General features: G+C 36.7%; 1 pseudogene; it reads left to right on the forward strand.

Moving 5' to 3' along the window:
• The first annotated feature begins 413 nt into the window (after positions 1-413).
• Positions 414-2,831, forward strand: LOC119539945 (annotated as a pseudogene).
• Positions 2,832-21,229: the final 18,398 nt, after the last annotated feature.

Here is a 21,229-nt window from a genome sequence, read left to right on the forward strand (position 1 = left end):
AACTCTTACTGACATCAGAAATTTTATCCTAACTCACAAATAATCATTCACAGAACATTAGCAAAATTAGTTTCTTTATTCTTCTCCACAGATGTATAGTGAAGATAACCACAACATAACCACATGCTTTACTTTCAAAATAACCACAACATAACCACATGCTTTACTTTCAAAATATTTGTTTACAAAGATGGCAAAAGTTGATGATTATGAGACCATAACCCTGGGAATAAAGAATTGTCTGCTGGTTCTCACCTTGAAGAAGATTCAACAGTCTTTATTGATCCTTTTTCTTGGTGTTACCGTTTTTTGAAGCAAAGTTAACTTAGCTTTCCAGTGTGAGCTTTCTTTTGGGCCATCTCAAAATATACATATATTTTTAACCTATAAACTAGACAAGAGATAGTTCTACGATGTCCAAGTCATTCCAGCAGCCATCTCTCGGTAGGGACTCCTGGGGTCACGGGCGTGACCAGTCTGCAGCAGGAATAGGTCTTCTTGCTGCTGCTACCCAGTCTTTAAGTATGCTTGCATCTCTTGGAAGGATGAACTAGGGTATGCCTTGCTAGTTTAATAAATCTTGGAATGAGTTCTTCATTGAATCAACAAGGAGCTCCTAGTGCACTGTCTTCTGCTAGTACTTCTTCACATAATTTCAGTCTATATTTACCATTGGCAGTAGAGGTCCACTCCCTTTGTCTTCTCAACACCATGGAGATGCAGACCAGGCCAGTAACATTTTAGCCAGCTTTGGTCTGTCTGCTAGAGACTTAGATGAGCTGAGTTGTTATCCAGAGGACAAGATTACTCTTGAGAATTTGCCCCATATCCTATAGCTTAAAAGGAAGAGAACTGAGGAAGGCCCCATGTTGAGTTATGGTCGAGAGGGCAGATCTGCTATGCAGGAGCCACCGTACAGAGTACCTAGGGATGACCGGGAAGAAAAAAGTCACTTTAGAAGAGAGAGTTTTGATTATCATGTTCCTAGTCTCAACCCAGTGCTTGACGATGACCATGGAAGTCATTCTCAAGACATTATGACAGAATGGTTATTATGACAGAATGGATTATAAAGATGACAGATTAAGAGACGGAGAAAGGTGCAGGGATTTTTGTTGTTGTTGTTAGAACTAGCACAACTATCATAAATTTGACAGTGAGCATGAAAGAATGGGAAGTGGTCCTGACCCCTTACAAGACAGATCTCTCTTTGAGAAAAACAGAAGCACTCCTCCAAGTAGCACTTTTGGAGACTTCCATAGATTCTTGGCGAAAGGGGTATCCCCATCTGTGCTCTATACGTGATTTGCCAGTTCATTCTAATAAGGAGTGGAATAACATATCAGTGTAGCAAGTCACAGTTGTCGATGCCAGCTCCTTCTTGAAATCTACCCAGAATGGAATCCTGACAATGATACAGGACACACAAGGGAGAATCCATTCATGTGCAGCAATCTACAAACCCAGCACCAGGGATTCTGGGACTCTACCTCTCTCATTTCATCTTAGGGGAGCAGCAGTTGGACCAAAAGGAAAGCTGGGTGCTGGAAATGGAAACCTGCAAGGACCAAGACACACACAAAAAGGCAGAGTTGTTCACATCATGGATTTTCAATGAGGGAAAAACTTGAGATACCAACAGGAGTCATTTCAAGCCATCTGATTCTAAATAAAATTAATGAGGTATTTATTGAAATGGCAACCAGAGACGATGCTCAGTTTGCGATTGATTATTATATAACTGCACCAGCATTTGTATTTGGCAAGCCAGTGAGAGTTCATTTGTCCCAGATGTATAAAAGAATAAAGAAACCTGAAGGGAAGCCAGATCAGAAGTTTGATCAAAAGCAAGAGCTTGGACGTGTGATACATCTCAGCAATTTACCCCATTCTGGCTACTGTGGTGGTGCTGTCCTCAAACTTGCTGAGCCCTATGGGAAAATAATTACATACTGATAAGCATGAAAAGTCAGGCTTTGATTGAGATAGAGAGCAGAGAAGGTGCAATGGCAATGGTTCATCATTGTTTGAAAAAGGCTGTTTGGTTTCAGGGTAGATGTGTGAAGGTTGATCTATATGAGAAATATAAAAAACTGGTACTGAGGTTTCCCAATAGAAGTTTTGACTTACTGGGGGGGGGGGTGCAGAAAAAGATTTGATCCTCCATATGGAAAAGAACGTCCAAGTGATATGAAATCTAAAACTGATGGCTCCCAGAAGACTAACAGTACAGTTGAAGGTAAAGGATAAGAAGAGAAGTCAGGTGAAGATGACCAGGCAGAACAAGAACCTAACATGCTTCTTGAATCTGAAGACGAGTTACTTGTAGATGAAGCAGCAGAAGCAGCCCTGCTAGAAAATGGGAGTTCAATGGGAGATGAGACCATCACCAACCAAATTTAGGTGATGTGGCTTCTGACAGGGGAAAGAAGCCTTCGGATTCAGCTGTAAAAAAAAGATGCAAATGTGAGTTCTTCAGCAGCAGCAGGGAAAAAGTAGACAAGGCCGAGGAACTTGATCAAGAAGACAATCCAACATTGGAAAATGGAATTAAAAATGAGGAAAATACAGGGCCAGGCTGAGAATGCTGATGATCCCAACAAAGACACAAGAGAAAATGCAGATGGCCAAAGTGATGAAAAGTAGGACTATACAATCCCAGATGAGTATAGAACTGGACCATATCAGCCAAGTGAACTGTAAGCTGTGTTCATTCTTTTATACAAATGAAGACGTTACAAAGAATACTCATTATAGCAGCTTTCCTCATTATCAGAAATTTATTTCTGAATAAATTGGCAGAAGGACACAGGCAGAAAAAGGACGCTTAAGATATTCAAGAAGCTTAATGATTTCAAGAGAAAAATAGAGGTTCTTTGTTTTTAATGTTAACCTTTTTTTAAATACAGTACTGATAGAAAAAATATTGTACTTTTTTGTTTTGGTGGAAAAATAATAGAAGTCTGTTCACATGTTTAAATGTTAGAACAGATATACATATACGGTTAAATTAATGAAGGATAGTTTTTGTTTTATCAGAATGGCAACAGACAGAAGTACTTTGTAGAGACTGACTCTGTAAGCTACTTAAGATAACTTGCACCACTAAGAAAAAGATGTAGAGACATTCAGAGAAATGAAATTTAGTAATTCCAGGCTTCAAAGGAACAACAACTGTGGATCCATTCAGTAAAGGACAAAACCAACTGTATTTTTATTATTTTCATTTGAAACATTCCACATTTTAATCTGAGCCTTGCAGACTTTTCATTTGGAGTTTGAAGCTTTTTGGTAGCATTTCATTTTTGGAGAACTTCATTAATGTGAGATCGGCAATTAAGATACAGGTGCCGTTTTCTTTTAATATTGTGCTGTTGTTGTTCAGGTAATAAGAAATATTGAGTAATTGTAATTTAGATTTTGTAATTTTTTCCCTAAGTTTCTGATAGATTTCCTTTCTAGTAGTCAATGTATTTTCAGTGAGATGTAAAAAATATTCCTGTTCTATTTGACCAGTATTAATTTCTTGAGATCTTATTGCTTGTCCCTTGAATCCTGCAGCTGTCATACATCTCTGGTATAAGCAATATTTGAGTTTTGATATGTGTAGACCATTTCTTCATATTTTGAAGATGTAATTTTACATTTCTGTCTTTTAAAAAGTTTGGCCATAATTCCAGATGCATGCTTCTAATATATGAATCTGCACACGTGACCTTTGTGAAAAGTAATTTGCATGTATAATCTGTGTTTAGTTGTAGCTTTCTGCTTATACTCTGCTTATATCTGTGGATTCAAGTTACTGAGGTAAAATACCAATAAAGAAACCTAGGCCATGTTACAAAAACAAACAAACAAAAAAAAACAACAAGCTTGGGGCATAAATAATGAAGCTAATATAGCTTCCCCAAAGTATACTGTGTTGTTCAAAATCAAATAATTGAGAAAGTATCCTTTAATATGAGAGATTATTTAAAGACTTATGTATAAGGCAAACTACTTCTGAAGGGTAAGTTTGGGGGAAATATTTTACCTTACATTTAGGGATGTTTTGGTATAAATCTGTCTTGTCATTGAATCCCACACATACTCTCACCTTCCCATATTAGTGCAAAAGAGCTCCTGACACACTCCACCCTCCATCTCTCAAGAGAAACCATCACTCTCTGCTTGCATTTCCTGATGCATTTCAACTCTTGACTCTCTTCCCATCTGAACCAGGAATCATTCAATGTCATTATTTTAGAAGATCCTATAATACATGCTATCTTTAAAAAAAAAGGTTTAAATCTTTCCCTCTGTTTAGGTTTATTTCCTTTTCACCCAGCACTTTGGCATATTCTGTTTTCATGAACCCGGTTCCTACCACCTAACCATTCCTTCCTTTGTGCTGTTATAATTCATGCTTCCCTATGGAATCAGGTTTCCATCCATTATAGAGCTTTCTCTGAAACCTTTTGCATTAATTAGATTGGGTGGTTCCTTTCTTAGTGGAATGTACATCACAAATTCTGATTACAAGTCATGTTGCTTGGATGATTACCCTACAGATAAAGCAGTCTTTCAGGCTACATGATTGTGCAGCGGCATTGTCTTCAACTTCCTCAGAGAGGGAAAATTACCTGCTCTTGTTCTATGTTAAATGGCAGAATTTTTGGTTTTAATTCCTGGTTTTCTGTTTTATAATATTTATCCCTTATATTTAGCTTAGATAAAATATTCAACCCAAAGGCAGTACAATTTAATGGAAATGGTCTTACCTGTTTTCTTTCAATTTTGAAATGTTTCTGTGCTCCAAAATTCATGTAACTTTGTCATTGCTTTTGATTTCCTGTGGAAATACTTATTTGAGATAACAACCTCAAATAAAAATAGAACTATGAATATTTTGCTTTGTGGAAAAAAGTATTATTAGAATTTCTCCTTTAGACAAAAAAAAAAAAATTCAAGGTCATACTAGTCACAGAAGTTTCTCAACAAGGCATTTTTATTATAGCTTTGACTTCCTCAATCCAGGAAGAAACAATTAAAAAGCATAAAGGATAAATAAGGTGGCGTTTTCCCTAGCCACCTGCTCTCTATCCTATGCTTTCTATTATATTGCCCTATATATTAAAAGTAATACTGATTACACGTTCTCTACCATGATTTGGAATAGGCACTCTTTTAACTCGTCATGGATTATCACCTGCATGGATTTTGCACTCAATTCCAATATTCAGTTTTCATTTCCATTTATGTCAGCTCATAAGAGCTTTCCTTCAGTTGTGTAGTATTTTCATTTCCATTTATGTTAGCTCATAGGAGATTTCCTTTAGTTGTGTAGTATTTTCTTCTCCCATTATTTATTTAGTTTGCTTTTTTTTTGCTGGCAAACTTAGTCCTCATAAAAGGGGCTGGAGCTGGAGCCCTTGATCCAGAGCACAGACAGGAAAGCTGATAGCGGCCCTTTCCCCAATAATATGAGCCACTTGGTGCAGATAACAGCCAGATCAGAGTTGGCCTCTTAAGCGGATGCCATTGGCCTCCGTGGTACAGACCCTCGTCTTTAGGGAACTATGCCGGGCCCTCGTCCTGTTTAACCTAGGGCAAAGAAGCAACCATTTGTCTTCTTCACAGCCAGCAATACTTCCCTGTAATAAATGACTTCATTCTGCAGCTGGACATACAGACGTTAAACTCATAGCTAAGTACAACCCTTTACTTGTTACAGCACCTTCTAGAGGATTCTTTCATGTATTAGCAAAAATATCTCTTTGAGTCAGCCAGAAAGGTGGGGATGTGCTCATATAAAATTACTAAGAATGAGGGGGAGAGGCTAATAAGGAAAGATAAAAATTATTAAACCACAAGCATTTATACTTTTACTTTTTGCCACAGTTTTTCCTCCTAAATTAAAAATGAATCAGTTTTAACAAGGGGTTTTTGGGGTCTCCATGCCCACTTGCTACCCCAGAAGCCATCCTTGGTCCTCTTTTCTTCTACGCCTGTCTTTCCCTGCTCAGCATGTCCTCCAAGGTCTAACTCCACCCTGTCCCTCTAGCCCAGATTTTTCTTCTTTTTCTTCCTGGAACCAAAGACCTGTAAATCCAGCTACCCCCATGGGCATCTTCCCCTGCCTGTCCCATAGTAACCCGTCACTTACATAACAAACTGATTTTATCAGCCTTTTCTCACAGTCATAAACTCTCCCTGGGATCCTTATGCTTGTTAGGAGGGCTACTATCTAACTTGGAAAGGAAACAAACAAAAACAGCATGAGTTACCCAGCCTCCCCCCGACCCTACCCCCGCTCCCTGCTCCCCTTTCCCCACTACCTAAACAGACACTAAGAACTATTGATTTTATTTCTTTAGCATCTCCTATATCCTTTCCTTCCAGCCTCATTGGCTACTACTCAATTCAAGTCCTCATCACCTTTTCCTGAACAATTTTAATAGTTTCCAAGCTGATCTCTTTCTCTGTCATCCCCCTAGCATCCTGCCCAAACCATATGAAGCGCGGTTGGCAGAGTGAACTTTTTAAAAATACCATTTGGATCACATGATTTCTTTCCTTTAAAAAAAAAAAAAAGATCTATCAATGGCTCCCTCCATTGCCAAAGTCCAAATTCAGTCTCCACCATGATCTACCTTATCTACCTCTCTGACATCATTTCCTGTCTTCTCCCCTCCCCGTACATAACATCTCCACACATACTAAATCACTTAAATTTCCCTCAGTACACCCCTCCTGCATTCCTCACTGTCTGTATTGCCCCTGTCCCCTTCCCCATCCCCAGGCTCCAGGCCTAGTGAAGGACTTTTCTTCAACTTGCACTCCTCTCCTCAGTGGAAAATTACCTGGTCTTCAACCTGCAAGGAACTCAACAAACTCCATGCTTCCTGCCACCTTGTACCTCACTTACGTCTCTAGTTCAGCACTTAAACACCTTCTGGCAGTTTTTATACAAGTCTTCCATACTAGGCTGTGTGCCTTGTTTATCACTGAATTTCTAGAACCTAGCAAAGAGCCTGGCACTCAATGTTTGTTTAATTAAAAGAGTGAAGCACTCGGGCTGGGGGTGGGAATCAACACTGTATTTCCCTCTTCCTGCATCGAAATTATATGACCTTTATTTCATCCCTGTTGATTTGGATCTTACTGGAATTACCTCATCACTCCAATCTGTCCAGATCTTGTTGGCACTTACATTTATTATAATGGATCCACCCATGACAAATTCTGTACTTTCAACCAAGACATTGATTTCATATGGGGATAAATAAGTTAAAAGATCTGATCAGCGCTCCAGAAAGGACATTAAAAATCTCCTCCTAATTTGACGTCAATTCATTATCCGATTATCTTCACATTTTACCTGCTTACATATCCACCAATTCTACTGCCATCTAATTCATTATAACCTTTTCTCTAAGCCATAATGGCCTAGGGTAAACCTGGTACCAAGAACATCTCACTCATTATGTTGTGTTTTATTGGTACAAGTAACTGCTTCTTTTTCCTCCCCTCTTTACTGGTCCTGATAGAAACCATTTAGTCTACATACACTGAGATTTGATAAAGTTTACTCTGAAAGTTTTAAGTATTTTAAATATATTTTGAAATTGAGTTGGAGCCCAAACTGTGTTATATTTATGTTATTTTTTCCACATGTGAAATCGGGACTTGAGGACACAGATTATCAGTGACCTCTTACAGAATGTGCCTTGGTTTTAGGCCATTGGCTTCCACTGAAAGACATCAAAGAATCAGAGACATCAAAGCTGTTTTTGTCTCTGTTGTAGTGTTGTTGTTGGCAAGCACAGATTTCACTACATTGTATCGTGTCTTCTTTATAAGAATCTACAGGAGAAATATTTCACAGTTTTCAGGATCAGAAAAAGTGTTTCATTTCTAGTTTGGCTTTAATCCAATGAATTATCTTTGTAATTAAGCAGGATTCCTCTTTGCTTTGGTCCTCAGAAATGTAAAGCCAAATTAAATGCTTTTCTCTATCACCTATTCAAGGTAAACGTTTTTGTGTGTGCCACTCTTATCCTTTGCATTATTAATTTAATTTTTCTACCCTTATTTGCTATCCACTAACATTCTCTCAAAAATTCAGTTTTATCTTTTGCACTTTGTAAAATGTAGCCACATGAAGCAGAGTATAAGTAACTTTCTAGTCTCTTTGTAAAAACATAGAAGTCGAGTGCCCTGATACACTCTAATGAGATCTGATACATTTAGGAAAAGGTGTTTTGAGACTAATCCAATAATCCTAGTTTTTCAGACTATCCTTTATCAATTATGTCATCAATTATGATGACAAATATGGCTTAATTTAAAAGTATTTTGATCCAATGTTTGTAAAAAATTCTTTTCAGATTCAGACCCTATCAAAAACCAAATGGCTGTATAGAAAGTGAAATTTTCAATTATCCTGCTGTTGTTCATATTTATTATCAATACTTACCTCCAGAGAAAATACACATTCACGTGACTGATGGTTCTTTTCATCTTTCATCCAAAAGTTTGTGTCATGCCTGGTGAAAGGAAGATCTGAATGTCATGAAGGCTGACAAATGTTAAGCCAGTACCCAGGAATCACAGATTCTAGTCCTGTTCATAGGAAGACTGTGGGGAGACATTTAACCTCTTTGCATTTCCTCAAATCTGTAAAACAAAGGTAACACCTCCCGGGGTCTGCAGATCAATTGAGATAATAAATGTAAAGGCACTCTGAGGAGTATGGAGTGCTATGTGATCATATGGTATTATTAGAGAATGGCTTTGAGTCAGAAAACATATCATTATTATCTCTACATAATGATACTTTATATACAAAGCTTCTGACTTCTCTTAAGTGGGGCAGCAGACAGGAAGCACAAGTATGCATCCACACGCAGTGTTACAAGTGGAAAAAAGAAGCACAGTGCCTCACCATTCTAGCCATAGAAATAAGGAAGTGGGAGAGTTTCCTAGAGAACCCCGAGATTCAACCAGCCAACTTCCACTTTTGAAGTCTCCATCTAGGGGTCTTTGGCTGAATGTAGGCATGTTTTTTTTTTAATCCATCAAGTATAGGGCTAAACTTCCTTCTATATATACTTCTCATTTTCCCTTCCTTGAAAAGTTTCTTTTTATTCAAGTTATGGGTTATGTTTGTCTTGTGCTACTAATTTTTTTTAATGTCTCAATTTACAACAATATTTTTTGCTTGCTTTGATACCTTGGACGTAAGTGAGAATGTAGTGTAAGAATTCTACCTTTAGCTTGGTATATTTAGTTACTATACAACTAACTCTCAGGGATTTGACTACCAGCACCCCAGGCAAGCACTGGGCCTGCTCTCTCCCTGATAAAAGTCTGCTTTTGAATTTGGTCCTGTCCACTGTGAAGGGACCTGGGTCACATGGAGGACAAAGAGAGACAGTATGGTAAATCAATACAAACCCACTTGAAACACAAGTTCATAAATGAAAGCTAATACATTAAATGGAGAAACAAATCAATTTCCTTGTGAACTCCTTGAGAACCTGTATTATTTACTTGTGTGTAGCATGTGGTGACAGATAATAGGAAACTATTAAATGTTTGTTGAAACAAATTCAGAATAAAATCTTTCTTTTAGAAGAGACATTATAATAAAAATCTAAATGTATAAGGAAACTTGGAAGTATTCTGGAAAAATGAGAAAAGTGTTTGTTATGAGCTTATTACATGCCAGATAATTGTGTTGTTTTAATATTTGTGAATTCATTTAATCTTTACATTAACCCAGAAAGGTAGGTATAACCTATCAAGCCCACTTTTACATGCAAGTACAAGGAGGCTCAGAGAGGCTATGCAATTTGCTTAAGCTTATGGAGTACTAAAGGAATAAAACCAGAATTCAAACCCAGTTATAGCCTACTTGAAACTCCATCTATTTTTCATTTCTATTCTTAGATCATTAAAATCATTCTAAAGTATAAACCAACATTATGCAACTCAATCTTTCCTTTTCTGGGAAATGGCTATAGAACTTTAAGCTCTAGACTGTAGTGTGTATCATGAAAGAGGTGGGAAAGTTAGAGGAATGGTTGGTAGATTAGTTACAGCTCAGACAATTTAGAAATGATTTGAAACAGTCTAATCAAGTACCATTCACTGAAGAGAGCCTCTATAACTCAGGCCTGACATATTTCACTTACTCCGTTCTAGAGGATGATAGCATTTGTTAACTCTTAATGTTGATTATTGACCCTATTGTGGGGTTTTTCAAAATTTAGTCCAAGATGGCCAATAATCAACTGTAATGGTTAGGTTCATGTATCAACTTGGACAGGTGATGGTACCCAACTGTCTGGTCAAGCAAGCACTGGCTGGTTTATTAAATCATCAGTCAATTGGCTGCAGCTGTGACTGATGATGTCAATGAAGGGCGTGTCTTCCACAGTGAGAGAATGCAGTTGGCTGGATTTAATCCAATCAATCAGTTGAAGACTTTTAAGCAATACAGATAGAGGACCTTCACTTCTTCTTTGGCTGACTAGCAAAGTGTTTCCTGAGGAGTTTGTCGAAGTTGCCAGTTGGTTTCCTGAGGAGTTCACTGAACATCTTCATTGGAGTTGCCAGTTTGCTGCCTGCGTATGGAATTTGGACTCGTGCATACCCACAGTTGCGTGAGACACTTTTATAAATCTTATATTCATAGATATCTCTCATTGATTCTGTTTCCCTAGAGAACCCTAACTAATACACCAACCCATAGATTCTAAGGTAAAACAATCCATCAGTCTCTGAATATATAAGGGATTCCTTGAGACCTGACCTGATCCAGACTAATTATATTACCATAGTTTGGAACACGGACTTCAAAAAGAGTTTAGTGATAAAAAGTGATATTAGTCCATAAGATATGGTTCATAATATGGGGTAAAAAGTCTGTTAAGAAATAGGTGAGATTTAAAAGCAAATATGCTTTAGAAAACCATTATTTTAAACATATATAAATTAAATTAACAGAAGAATGGATTAAGTATCTATTATTGTTGTAACAATGTAAAACATCTGGACTTGTCTGAAAATAGTAAATATAACATTGAACCTAAAACTCTATAGAAGTGAGTACATTTTGCTTTTCAAGAATCACACCAAACGTCATCATTGAGTATGTTTGCGGTTTTACATAAGGCAAAAATGTCTTTATGCAATTTCATGCAATTTTTTAAAATGATATTTGTGTTTACAAGGAAATCCTTGTAGATCTGCAGTTAGGGGGTTGTCAAATATAAGCTATCTTTTACTATATTTTCACCTGCAGAAACCAAAAGGAAAGACTGATCAGCTTTAGCCCTTTTTGAAAAGATCTATCATTGTGCCTTGCTCACATTCGCTAAACCTTTTCTTCACAAAATTTTCCATTAAATTGTAAATCTGAAATTCTCCTGTTCTGAGGTAAAATGCCTTTGTTCCATTAAAATGTTAAGATTTTAAACCCAGTCTTTTTTCCCTATTCTTTATAAGCTGTATTTCCATGTCCATATCACATGGAGTGGCCCACTACGATCCCAGGGTCACAGTGGTCTTTCACAGCTCAGCGGATTACACAATCACCATGTACTAGGTACTACTGAAGGTCACTCTTCAGTGACCGAAATGGCAATCTAGTTTTTAAATAGATGATCTGGAGCCTCCAACAATATGGCAGGCTGAGATGTGGACTCCTCCGCCCCTATCCCCAGACATGTAGATAGATAGATAGATAGATAGATAGATAGATAGATAGGGACATAGATGGAAGAAAGATGATAGATAGATGCTTGAAAGAATAAATGGAAAGTTCCAAAGTGCCAGAGAGAGATTTCAGACAGAGTGGTAAAGGCATAACCTCTGGACACAGAACCTCAGGAATAGCAGATCCAGTAGACACCCCAGCCCATGGGGCTTTTCTTGCTTGTGCTGGGACAGGACCTGTGGTCTTTACCATGTAATACTGTAGCTACAACTAAGATCCCTGCATACAGCTATCCATGTGGTGAAAGAAGGGCAAGAAAAACCCCATCCTCCTACTAAGGGATGCAGCAGAGATGCATTTCACCAGCCTAGGGAACTGGTACGGAAAAAAAAAAAAGAAAACAGTCTCGTGAAAAACCAAAATATCAAACTACACCATTTATTGATATAGGGCCAACATTTCTATTAATCCACATGAGGGAGGAATTCCAAGCTTAGAGATTAACATAAAATGGTGCCAAGTCAGTAAAAACCCTGGGACTGTGGCTTAAGCAATCACAAAACTCTCTTTAGGGACACTTATAAACCAGGCACCCTGGACTCCCAGAGACAAAACAATCCTTGCTGAACATGAGCTCACAAACGAAAAGAGACTATAAGTTATGTCTAAAATAATGAGATAAAAGAAGGAATTGGAGAATAAATAGGACAGTAAAGAATAAATAGGACATTGTAAAAAAAGAAGAGGCAGATTTGAAAAAAGAACCAAATAGAACTGTACAAAATGAAAACTAATGTATGGATATCTTAGTCTGAGTTCTCCAGGAAGCAGACCCTGAGACAAGAATGCAAAAGCTAGTGGTTTATTGGAGAAGTGCATGGAACTTCAGGGAAGAAGTGGCACAGGGAAGGGAAGGCAGCCAGTAAAGGGTCAAGTCAGCCTATGGGGTGGGCTATTTGAGCTCAGTGGCTTGGGGAAAACACAAGGATGTGGCACAAAACACAGGCCTCAAAATTACCTCACCTGAGGGGAAGGGAGTTGAGTATTTATACAGCAACTCCTGAGAGTCACTGTAAGGGGCGTTTATTTCCCAGAACTTCCAGGCAGCTGTTCCAAGAAAAAAAAAAAGCATCAGATGCAAAGACGCAATCCTGGCAGTTATAAGTCAGCCAGAAATCATCGAAAGGTCCCAGGGAGACGGGTGGGCCACTGACAGCTGCACTGGGTCAAAACACAGACTGTAAACAGCTAAAAATAAACATTATAAACTGTAAGAAAGACCAAAGGAAATCCTGCAGAATGAAGCAGTGAGATGGAGATAAAATATGTAAAGGAGAAACTAAAAGATATAAATGCTAGAACGAGAAGGACAAGGATACATTAAATAATTTTCAGGATGAAAGTATATATATATATATCTCATAATTATTTAATTTTGATGAAAGATCTGAATTGACAGATTGAAGAATCACTCCAAGTTCTCAAGATAAATAAAAATCAATCCAGACAAAAGATAGTGAACCTGGAAAAAGCAAAAGAAAAGTATTAAAGAAATCAGAGGGAATGACAGAAACATTGTACACATCCACAGAAAGGAATGGCAATAAGAGAATGGTAATTATTCTCATTGGCAACAATATGCGCAAACAGATGATATAATAATATCATCAAAGTGCTCAGGGGAAATAACATAGAATTCTATACCTAGTTTAACTATCATTCAAGAATGAAAGCAACAGAAAGACACTTCACCCACAAAGAACTAGAGAGACAGTTTGCAATTCAATAACTATCAGTAAGAAAGAAATGTTACTTGATGTAAGGAGCAGGATTCAAATAGCAAGAGTAAGCACAAGTGCTGTGCCTGAGAAAGGTGAATCAGCATTGACGATAACACCAAAAACAATGACAAGAACTGGTTATTTGGAAGATTTAAAACAAGGGAAACTATATAGGATCCAAGATAGAAGAGAGAAATTAAAGCATTCTTACAGGCCTTGTGTCATTCAGGAGGAGGAGGAGGATAGAGGTAATTGGTTAATTTCAGACTTTAAATAAAATATGAATGTTAAATGTCTGGTAAGACTTATACTACCTAATTTCAAGCCTCACTCTAAAGTAATGGTAATCAAGACAACATGGTATTAATATAATGACAGGAAAACTAGATAAATAGGCAGAATTGAAAATCCAGGAAAAGACCCACATCTACACAGTCAACTGATTTTCAACCAAGGCATCAAAGCAATTAAACAGGGAAAGAAAAGTCTTTACCAACAAATGGTGCTGGAACAACTGGTTAACTCAATGATAAAAAAGGAAAAAGCAGAAATTAATGAAATGGAAAACAAAGATATTACAGAGATGATCAACATAGAAACTGAGAGAAGAGAAGACAGGATGTCGTCTTGTTTAATCATGAGAAAATATTGTGAGCAAAGTTATGCCAACTGTATTTGAAAATACAGAATTGGAATCATTTAAAAACATAAAACATCAAAATTGTCCAAGAAGAAAGAGAAACCTGAATTTACCTGTAATGGTTAAAGAAATTGAATAAGCAAACAGAAATCTATCAGACACACACACAAAAGGCATCAAGGCCAAACAATTTTACAGTGGGTTTTCACAAAAATTTTAAAAATCAACAAATAATATCTTTCATAAACCATTCCAAAGATTGGAAAATGTGCCTAAGTTCCTCACTTCATTTTATGAAACCAATATTTCCTTAAAACCAAAATCGACCAAGGGCAGTGTAAGAAAGGAAAATTATAGGATAACCTCAGTTATTAAAATAGATCCAGAAACCCAAACGAAATGTTAGAAAACTTAATCTACCACTTTATTTTAGAAAGTAATACATCATGTACAAGTATGGTATACCCAAGGGATATGTGAATCATTTAGCATTAAAAAATATAATAAAGTTATTTTTAAAAACTATAGATTAAAAGGAATATCCATGGGTTCATGTTAATGATTTCAAGAAACAATTACAATCCTAGCTCACAATACAACAAACAAACAAATAAAACAAACAACTTAGTAAATTAGGATTAGATTGTCCTTTCTTTAACATGGTAGAAGATATTGTAAAAAAAAAAAAAAAGAAAAAAAAACATATATATAGCTAACATGGTACATAACAGTGAAATGTCAGAATCTTTCTCTTGGTTGTCAGACAAAAGATGAGGATGCCTATTTCACATCTTCTTTTCAACACTGTACTGGAAATCCTACACAGAAAAGAAAAATCAGAGGGCATGAAATTTGAGCATGCTATCTATTACTGCTAATACAGAATGGTTTTATGGAAGAACTGTCTTTGTTTAGGAAATTCTCTGGCTGAACTACTAGTATGAAGGTGAGGGCTGGGGCCAATAGGAGCCAAGGCAGTGAAAAAAGATAGCCCAACAGCTCTTTGTTTGAAATAAAGAGTATCTGGGACTGAGAATATAAGAAAGAAGAGAGGAGAGAGAAGGGCTAGCAACATTGCTAGAGGCTAAAGCTCATAATGTAGTAAGGGTCAAAGGCCCCCTGGGGCCAGATATTTTCAACATTCCATTTTAAAGTATTTGCATTATCAGGGATAAGCTTCTGTGACATCCTGAAATCTTCAGTAAAGTCTTCTACACATGGTAATGCCTTGTGGGAGTGATTTTTTTGATGGAACTTAGAGGAAAAAAAAAAATGAATGAACTCCCTATCTGGCTCAACATGATGTAGGGCAGGGAAATATAAGAACAGACAGTCTCAGATCTAAAATAACTCAGCAATAAAAGGGACTCACAGCCAGAGAAGTCACAGAAATTCGGAGCATTATACTAGCAAGGGACGTGGAAGAGAGGTAAAAACTATTTATGGTGATATTAAGGATATACAAAACCATGGTGCTGTAGCAGCAAAGTGTCTAGAAAAAAATTTTGCAAAGCGATGTATGAAAAGTTTTAACAATCTGATTCCTACTGGTTGTGAGGGTGATTACTTATAGACTCTTCTCTGTTGCTAGGCTACATGAATGCTAGGAAAGGGAAAAGTTTTGAAGTATCTTTAAAAGATTTCTCTGGAAACACTAGAATTCACTTACAGAAAAAGTTCTTATTTTCTCTTACGCTTTTGAAATATTTCATCTGAATGGGAAACTATCTACAGAATATGGAATGTGAAAAAGAAAACAGTTTCTTCTATGACTTCTAATTTCCCAGTATAAATATTTCATATAGTCAAAGGAAGTCAAGGTATAAATTAGTTACCTTAAAAAGTGAATTCCACAGTAAATAGTTTAGCTTGAAAGAGATATGTCAGTGTCTTGGAACATAGAATAATTTAAGGCTATTCATGTGAATTAAGAACAGTTCACATTATGGTCAGAAAGACCCATTACTATTTTGTTGCTATTTTTTGCATTCAAGTCATATAATTCTATAAAATTAGAATAAAACAGTAGAAGCATGGACGTCAGTCAAATCAACTGGGGCAATACAAATACTCTGGAGTTACATCAAGTGTTTAAATGTACTGTTTTTTTAAAAAATGTCAACATATGGGCAATATTATAGTTCCATAAGACGTTTTTCTGTTTGTGAAATCAGCTTGCTTGCTCATATTACTAGTGTGTACTTTTCTGTTTATACTTAACCTCTTTGCCGAGGTTGCATTGTTTTTTTGCAACATACAGTATTGCTACATTAAGAAGCCCATTGCTTATTTATCATAGTTTTAAAAATTGTATAACAGAATGTTTAGTCTATTGGTCAAGAGTCTTGGTATGTCGTGGCTCTGCTCCAGAACATTCCTAATACAGGTGGAGAAGGTTTTCTTCCATTTAAGGCAGCTGATAGAAGTTACCTCATTCTTCATATCACAGTTAAACTATTAATTTAGTCACAGTTTTTCTACCAGAGCTCTTTCCACTAAGAATGGACACTCCATGCCGCAAGGACTCACATATAATACCTTGTGATGATCAGTGAAGTAAGTTATATCTAACTGTCTTGAATGCATTACTGTGGTTTTTTAGATGAGCAAGCAGCCAGCACTTTCTTCCAACATAAATATTTCATGAATTTGTCTCCATCTCTTCTTCTGTATTAAGCAGAGCAGTGTAGTAAAGACTTCCCAGACCCTAATCACTAATAAAGGATAAAAATCTTAATGTTACAATATGCTCTTAATTCTGAATCAGTGTCCAAATCTCAATTGCAACAAATTTATCATTACTACCAAAACTATGGTATTTCTTTAGTTTTTCTAATCTTTATCACCTTAGAGTTACAATGCTCCTCCACCCTAATTCACCTAATTCACTGCTTCCCTGAGGCCATTTTACAAAACAGGCCTGGAATGGTATCGCTTCCTGAGCAGTAATTAGGAAGAAAATATTGAAAAATTAAAGACTTACTGGACTTTGCACAATAATGTATGGGAAATTACATTCATTTGGGGGTGGGGAGGCATGGCCCTAGAGGAATACAGGTGTGCAGTAACTTTGGGCCAAGGACTTTGCTTCCTGATATTTCCAAATCCTATTCCACACCATTTTTGCTTGGATGCCCTTGAGTTGACACTAGTTTCAACCCCTTATGTAAGACCAGTAATCATGGTGTCACACACTCTACCTCATGTCTGCCTTCCTCTTTAGTCAAGCAGGCAAACAACAGCATCTCTCCCGGAACTGGGACAGACAATCCTTTCAAAATAACTAGATGAATCATGCCTACTTCATATCCTGAACAAATCTAGGTCCACTTCCAACAGTCTACGAACAATAACCAGAAAATACATGCAGAGCTAGCTGTATCACATCCCTCTTGTTAACTGTTTCGATTTCAGAGGACACGTTAAATGCCATGCCAACAAGAGAGACACAATTAAAAAAAAAAAAAAAGCCATCACAATTCTCTAGCTCAGTAGCCTTTATCTACTCAAAATTCTTAGAAGATATCAGAAATACACAAACAGGAAGAATAATGGTAATTTATTCTAGGCTCACTATTAATTTTTCTATTTCTTAAGAAAGATCTAAGCATTTTCACCTCTGCTACTTGGATAGAAGTATTGGAAAAGTAATTATATCCCTGATTCTCCAACAGCTATTCCTTTTCTCAGTTTCAGGGCTTGTGCAATAGAAAATTTAGAACTATGTAAAAGGTGGGAGAAAACAAACATATTAGACACCAACACAATTACTGTGGTAATTTTCCTGGCAAACAAGCCAAGAGGCATAAACTTGATGAGTCACGTAATCCTCATTATCTGATTAAAAGTACAAAAGGAAGTATACCTATTCTTTCTTTTTAACGTTCCCAATCACTAAATAATATATAATAGGTAATATATAATATGTAATATATGATATATAATATGTAATGTATAATATGTAATATATGATATATAATATATACAGTATACCTATTCTTAAGAAGAAGAAAATTTTTCCCTGGTACTAAATTCCAAAGGAAAACTTTTAGATCCATCTTCAAAGTGATTTTGAACTATGTACAGGATGATATTTTCAACAGTCATTAAGATAATTTTTTTAAAACAGTTTGATGAGAAAGAGTACCTTTACAAAATAATACATTTATCCTCCATTCATAAGGGAGGGCCTGAACTCTGAGAACAGAAAGGAGAGAATGAATAGGAATTAGTAGTGACTGACTAAAAATAAGGATTTGAAAAATAATACTCCATTTTTGTACTTACCATTCCTCTGTTCCACCATAAATACTCAACCTTCTGCAGTCTATACCCTTTCTCTAAGTCAGTGTTATTCAACGTGTTGTCTGTGAACCCACTTCTGGTCTGAAAACTGTTGCCAGTAAACAATTTGACAATTATTGTATGTATGTTGAATCTAATAACTTAAAATTTGACCTAGTCTTTTTAATGTCCTTGAATTTTTACTTTTTTCTAATAATCAATTTTTATTATATTTTATAAAAGTAGCAGCATGCAATAGATTGAAGATTTTAAAAAGAAAAACGAAAACTGATGGATCTCCACAAATGGAAACAGTACTCCAGCCCTGTTTTCCAAACCGCAGGGGTCATGTAGCACTTTCATTATCTGCCGTATCTATACACCAATTTTATCATTCATTCAATAACTTTCTTTACGCAAATCACTTTTTTATTTAAATAAATTTATTTAAAATGATACTACATCATCACCATAAGCACAGTATCATTATAAATACAAAATACCTGTAAAATTAAGCACTATGAAAACAAAGTTATGCTACTTAAAGAGTAACATAGTAAAACAACGATCCTCAAGTAATTACAAACTTAATTGATTTGTAAAAGTGCACACTGGAAAATGAGGGAAAAACTGATTTTTTTTTCTTTTTTATCAGTCAACTGAAAATGGATATGCTTCTTAGTTTAAGACAAAGGTGAGTTTCTATATCTGTATGATGAATCTGTTTTTAGTTTTGATGTTAACCAGCCCAATCACATGAATACACAGTCAAAAAGGACAAAAGACATTCAATGGCCTTCTCTGGTAAGGTTGGATCCAGAAAATTAATTCCTAATCAAAGTGACACAGGCTTTCATTCAAAAATTTTTTATTTTTTTTCACTGGAATTCTGAAGTAAGCTCCTGAATCTTCGGAATGGAGCAGGTTATTTAGTAAAACTCAGGAAAGTGATTTACAAAGTGTTTCCTTTCCTTCCGTGGCTGCCATCTGCTTTGAGAAAAGATTTGTGAAAACCTGCTATCAGGTGTCCTCCTCATAATTTTTAAAAGGTTTTCAGCAAATTATTCAGATTAAATTATTTAAAAACTAAACTTTTTTCAATAAATATTGTTAGCAGAATGAATACAAGTTCCAGAACTCATTCCCAGGAACCTGTGTTTATGATTGCTATCTTATGCATGGATTATCTATCAGCTACCATTTACTGCACTTCTAGTATGGGCCAGGCACTTTACTAACATTTTCTGTATTAATTAATTATAATTATTAAATGAGATTTCTTTTATGTATATATGTGTCTATATATACATATACACATATACATACATATATATGAAACCTCAATTAACTCTCACAATAATCTCAATGGAAACTGGCTCAAAGACATGAAGTGAATTTATTAATTTAACTTGTCAAGTATTTGTTGACTGTGTATAGTGTGCCAGGACCACTGAAGGCCTTGGGAAAGAGAAACAAACAGAATAGACACAGGTTATTTGTGTTGTAGAGGTAGTTGGGAGTGGGGGATATAAATAAGATAATTTCAGATACCAATAAGCTATGAAGAAATAAGTTATGTTCCAGACACTTGGGGAAGTGCGGTGGGAGGTTGGTCAAGGAAATCATGTCTGAGAAGGGACATCTGGGCTGAGATCTGAATGATGACAAGCAATCAGCCTTACGAAGACTAGGAAGAAGTATTCCGGGCAGAAGAAACAGTTATTGCAAAGTTAAGACAAGAATAAGTTAGGCATGTTCGGGAAAACAAGGAATGTATGGCTGGAATCTGTTGAGCAATGGGGAATGTTACAGTTAGGGTCACATAAGGCCATGTAGCTATGTTGAAGGGTTTGGAATGTATTTTATGTGATGGAAAACATATGGAGGGTTTTAATTAGGGAGTGACATAATCTGATTTCATTTTTAAAATATTCTGGATGCTGTGTGAACAATAAATTATAAGGGGGTGAAAGGGGAAGAAGACGAAAAGTTAAAAATTTGTATATTTGCCCAGCAAGAAGTGACAGTGGCCTGGACAGAGAACGAGTGGGAGAGATGGAGAGAAACAGACGGATTTAGGGATAGAGTCAATTGGACTTGCTGATGTGTGTGGGAAGATTCAGAGTAAGGGAAAAGAAGCAAGAAAGACTCTGGTTTTTAGCATGAGCAAATTTTCTTTGGTTACATAGCTAGGAAATGGCACAGCCAAATGTGAAACCAAGGCTGCCTGGCTTCACAGTCACTCTTCAACCCATTCTTTTGCCTTGGTGACTGCTGAACTGAAACCTAAGAGTCCAATTCCCCCTCATTCCCAAAGCATTTAATCCCAAGCTCCTAGCACCAGGTTTTGGCATATCCTGGGCCTTCCTCAAGCCCTGGACCTTTGCCTGCTCAGGATGGACAATCTCAGAGCAACCAGACAGGGAGGAATCTAGGGCTGGTATTTGAGAATGTGCAAAAGAGACCCACACTGAGAAGGCCTCATGTCAGAAAGAGAAACCTCTACCTGTTCCCTTCTCCTTGTTGAGTTTTCTAAAATTCTTACTCCATAAACCCCCCATCTTCCCCTTGTCCTTTGAGGTCTCCCTTGGAAGTTAAACCGACCCCTGTATGGGTCTGTTTACCATATGAAGTCATCCCATCATTTCAGGTGCTACCAGGGGATACCTATCTATGGTGGTTTGAAGCTGTTAATGTACCCCAGAAAAGGCCATGTTCTTTTAATCCATCCCTGTGGGTGCAGACCTGTTGTGGGTGGGACCTTCTGGTTAGGTTATTTCAGTTGATATGTGACCCACCCCATTCAAAGTGGGTCTTAAT

Source organism: Choloepus didactylus, chromosome 7, assembly GCF_015220235.1.
Source record: "Choloepus didactylus isolate mChoDid1 chromosome 7, mChoDid1.pri, whole genome shotgun sequence".
Lineage (NCBI taxonomy): Eukaryota > Metazoa > Chordata > Mammalia > Pilosa > Megalonychidae > Choloepus > Choloepus didactylus.